Consider the following 5,311-nt stretch of genomic DNA (forward strand, 5'->3'; position numbering starts at 1 on the left):
GTTATCAGATTTCATAATTACAGTCAATCTTCAATTATCTACATAAATAAAAAAAGACCATTGGTATGGATAACAGCAAATTACAGATTCTACAATTGTGGTTAACCATTAGCAGAGTAGAGCCAAGCTTCTATATATACCCAGTGACAATGTCAACTGGATTAAAGGAATTTAGCTTCTCTATAATCTTCTTAAAACCCTATTCTTTGATATAGATTTGACATTTTCTCAATCTCATGTAAAGTGCTAAGAAATTACAGCTTTCAGTCCTTTCTTCCAGTGAAATTGCGGTTCCTATATTCCTGTAAAGTACAAATTCCAGAGCTGGCTCTGTCATAGGGCCCATTTCAGGCAATTTGTAAAATGTGAACAAGCCATAATGCATATGATTAATCTCTAATGCACACGCCCCAGAGAGTGATAACTGTACTTCTGGCCCGCTTCATCTTCCTAAAACTAGGTTCAACACATAAATAGAGGGGAAAGTTGGCAGCCTGAGGCAGCCTATTTCAATAATGGAACACAGAGATTGTTAGACATGTCTTCTGCACAGTCTCCTCTAGCTTTCACCACTGATTTTATACCTTGGGGTCATACAGGACAACTCTATTTTCCTTCTTTGAATATTTGGAGAAAGCTATTATATCCTGTGTGGCATTAAGAAATATATGACCTTGGCTAAACTTCTTCATCCCTCTGAGCCTTTTTTTAATTCTAGAAAGGAGGGACTTGGAGTAGGTAATCTATAACTGATCCTTTAATTTTAATATTACAATTGAACCTTGGAAAACATAGGTTTGAACTGTGCGGGTTCGTTTAAATCTGATTTTTTTCAGTAAAACCTGTATTGTTTTTTATCCATGGTTGGGAGTCTATGGATGTGGGGGGTCAACTCTATGCATTGATCTATGCCCCATATTAAGGATCAACAGTATATAATTTTATGAAAAATCTCACATTAAGGATCAACGTATAATTTTATGAAAAAAATCTCTTTTGAAGGTAGTGTAGAATGGTTTATTAACTTATACTATATTCTACAATGTGCTTACCATACACTATCAAATTTAATCCTCATAATATTCCTATAGGGCAATTGTTATTTTTATTTATAAATGAAGAAATAAAGGATCAAAGAGATCAAGTAAATCATGTCCCGAGGTGCTGGTATAGCCTTCTGCTCTAAGGTTTCATCTCCATCTTATATTTTCTTGAAAATTCTATTTAAAAACCTCTGGGTTTAGATGTCCAACTGTAAAATGGGTTAACAGCAAAACAAAGTTGACTTTCAGTTCAGCAGACAGCACAAACGTGTTCTGTGGTCATTGCCACAGATGTGGCAAGGCTGCAGGAGTTCATTTTGGAGAACTTGGCCTAGACTCATCTAAGTAGGTAAAGGTTTGGAATTTGATAAGAAATTAGCACCAGAATTTATAAGCATTTGAACATCTCACCAGAATCTTAAAATATTAAAAATATTGTTATACAGAGGCAATTATTCCTCCAGCATTTGGTCACCAGGGCCTGCCATATGCCAGATATTGAATTAGTCACTCTTACTTAAAATTTCTCACTTCTCATAAAAACTCTGTGGAGTACCAGTTAGTTTATGTATAATTATCCTCATTTTACATAAGTTGAGATTGACACTAATTGTGGATAAATGACTTGCACAACCAGTAAATGGAAGGTCAGGATTATATTGAAAGCCTCTGGGCTCTAAGTTTCAGACTCTGTCCACTCTGCCAGCATTTCCCAAAGTGTGTTTCAGTTCATACGCATGACCAAAATGCTTTCCCAAAAAAGATACCACAGTCAGCTATGTTGGATTCAGTACACCATAGGATCCCTTAGAGGTTTGTAGAGCTTAGCACCTCAAGGCTACAGAAAATTCTAGAAAGGAAACAGTTTAACAATGTCCTCCCTAAATTTTCCTGAACTTATTTGCAAAGACACTTTTGAATCCAATTAACAGATGTTAAAATCTTGAGGAATAGAATCTATATAACTCTTTTTGAGACATACCACAACATGCCAGGCTATATTAAAAGTAATTTCTGCAGAAAAAGATTGTCATTATAAACTATACTTGCCCTTTATGTTAAAAATATATATTTTCCCATGAGCTAACTAGCAGATCTCATGAAATTATAAGTCAGGTGGTTATAGCGATTGAACAAACTTCCTGCTCGTACATGTGAGAATAGAATGCTGCTGTGGAATTACACACATGAGAATACCAGGTGGGAATACCCAGAAAGCATATAAACAAGTATTATCTTTTCTTACAGTCTATACTCTACATTTTGAAGAGATTTATTTAGGAGAATGGAAGTTTCCATTTTCCCTTCCCCAAATTCTTGCTGTTTGACATGCTTTACATTTTTATTCTAATGTAAATGAAAGAAAGGTTTCTTTGAGATATTATGGAGAATTTTGTGATTGCTTGAATCCGTTAATGATGCCTAGCATGTTTTAAAACTCATTGAACAAGGTAATAAAGTTGGGTTTGGCTATGAAATTAATTACTAAATTCAGCTGTTTTGTCCATTGCTTATTTTTAAGATCTGTCTGCCAATTCCTGTATTCCTGTAATGTACAAATTCTGTGGCAGCCTTCAAAAATTTTTTAAATGTTTAATTGTTAATCATGGCTTAACAAGAATCTCAGAAATTTCTTGGTGAAGTTAATTGTTTAGGAAGTGAAATATTATGACTTTCAGATGACTACACCCACAGAAGGGCAAAAGCTGGGACGTGTATTTTATTGAAAGTAACCAAAAAATAAAAAGAAGAAACACAAGGTAATTAATTGCTATAGAATGCATGTAAACATCTCTTGCTGTCATTTTTGTGTGCTGTTTAGTTATCTATTGCTATACCATAAACATCACCAAAATGTAATAGTTTAAAATAACAAACTTTTTATTATATCTGGGTGATTCTTCTGTTCAATGTACTGGTAACTGAGTTGGTCATAGGATCCAAGATGGCTTTGCCTATATGTCTGATACCTTGGTGTTGATGGCTGGAAGGCTGGGCTCAACTGGGCCCCTCCCTCTCTTCATGTAGTCTTGGTGTATCTCTAAGTCTAAGTAGTTAGGAGTCTAAGTAGTTAGACTTCTTACTCTGCAGCGAAGAGCTCCAAGAACAAGTATTACAAGAGACAGAAAATAAAAATGGTTGGGCTCTTAAGGCCTGGGCCTGGATACCAGCACAGAGTCACTTCTACTATGTTCTTTAGTCAGAGAATTTGAGAGGGTATAGAGTTCAGCTCTCAGTAGGTGTATCAAAGGATTTGTGGCCATCACTGAGCCGAAACATAAGCCGACACTCTTTAGCAGGAAGGTTTGTGTCATGAAGGAAATAAATACAAATGTCCTACAACTTTTGAACAGTTAGTCCTTTGATATATGTCCTTTTATTTATAAAGTTAAAATGATACTATAAAAATGTATACAACACATCTGTATAAATTTGTTTTATTAAAGAACTATATGTTGGTTCTGACTTTCCATTTGAAGATTTCTTTTGTCATCTTTTGCCTCTCACAACCACTTTCATGCAGTTTAACTACTTCTTTGCTCTTTCGTACTTACCAACCATAATAGCTAATATTTGAAAAGTATCTCCAAAATAAGTACCATAATAAGCAATAAGGTAAACTAAACCTGCCAATACTAATAACAAATCTGATCAAGATGATAATGGCTACTCTTTGCTGTCTGGTGATAGCTGGGTTGTGTCTTTGCACTGAGCAGAGCTTTGTTTTTGCTTTGGGGCCTATCTTTGCTCTTATCTAGGAAGGTTTACAATCTCTAAAGTACTTTATTTTTTATTTATTTATTTTTTTAGGGGAGGCAACCCTTGGTTGACCTCACAGATTGCAACAACCTTGTCAGTTTACAATCCCTTATTATTATCTTTTTTATTTTTTACACCTATAGCTCCTGGTCTTCTTATGTGGTCTCCCATCCAAGTACTAACCAGGCCTAACCCTGCTTAGCTTCTGAGATCAGATGGGATCGGGCTTGTTCAGGGTGGCATGGCCATAGACTCTAAAGTACTTTAGAAGAGTTTCAGTGTTAAGTTTTATTTGGGTAAGGCAAAGGGAGCCCCGTAGAGATTCTTTTAACTTTAACATTTTTCTTTGACTCTTCCCTTCTATGCTCCTGCAAAAGTATTGACCCTTTCTTAGAATGTCAGTGGTTTTATGTCACCCATCTCAGATGTTTAATAAACATTTTTTTTAATGTAAAAAATGATTTCACTTCATGTAAACAATGATTTTATTTCAGGGAGATAATTATACAAGCATTCCTCAGTGCTCTATTTTTTTCTTTTCAATCAAACAGTAGGATAGAGACTGGGTTGGTAAACCATAGCCTGAGGGTCAAATCCAGCCAATTGCCTATTTTTGTAAATAAAGTTTTATTGTAACATAGCCATGCTCATTGGCTTACATATTATCTATTACAGTTTTCATATGAAAGGGCGGAGTTAAATAATTGTGTCAAAGTCCATATGACCTGCAAGGACTAAAATACTTACTATCTGGTACTTTACAGAAAACATTTGTTGATGCCTGTGATAGTGTAATTCCTCTGGAATTTTCTTAAATATACTTATTTTGTTGTGTTTAATAATAGATTGAATAAATCACGGTGTTTTAGTCTTATGGATGAATAGACAAATATATTGAATTTGTAGAGATAAAAGGGCTCTCCCCTACACTTCCAGTGACATATCAGAAACTTCATATTCTATTTTCTTCTGTTGGGTCACTTAGCTTTCCCTTCAACCACTCTTGATCAGATTGTTTAGAATTTAAGCAAATTTTTTTTATTAATCTAGCTACAGAATTGATTTTCTTTTAATGAAAGGCTCATAGAAGCTGTGTGAAATTGAAATGTAAGCAGAGTAATCTTCTAACAGTGGGGAAAGACAATATTTTCAACAACAGATGGTAAAACAGATCGCATTACAGGAAGTATTAATATTCATTAAGAAAGGGATAATCTTAGCTTTAGCCAAAAAGGTAAGTAGGAACATTGCGCATAAATACAAAGTTCTCTATATTCCCATCCCTGCTAGAAGTCCAAACAAAACTTTTAGATTTTATAGAAGAACTTTCCAAAAATTATGAGAATCTCAAAATTTGGGCTAAGTGGCTTATTTTAACTGAAGCCCTTTTTTATTTGCATTGAGAAAAATAAGCAATAACTATATGAGGAGTTGGTCTGTGCTGGTAAAATTTTAAATGAGTGTTAATGGACTAAATTTTAAAAAGGTTGCATGTTTTTATACCATAT

At 34.5% G+C, this 5,311-nt stretch overlaps 1 pseudogene; it reads right to left on the bottom strand.

Moving 5' to 3' along the window:
* Positions 1-3,937: 3,937 nt before the first annotated feature.
* On the bottom strand, positions 3,938-4,056 carry LOC112476384 (annotated as a pseudogene).
* Between the last annotated feature and the right edge of the window lie 1,255 nt (positions 4,057-5,311).

The sequence above is a fragment of the Pteropus alecto genome, unplaced genomic scaffold (assembly GCF_000325575.1).
Source record: "Pteropus alecto unplaced genomic scaffold, ASM32557v1 scaffold161, whole genome shotgun sequence".
In the NCBI taxonomy this organism is placed as follows: domain Eukaryota; kingdom Metazoa; phylum Chordata; class Mammalia; order Chiroptera; family Pteropodidae; genus Pteropus; species Pteropus alecto.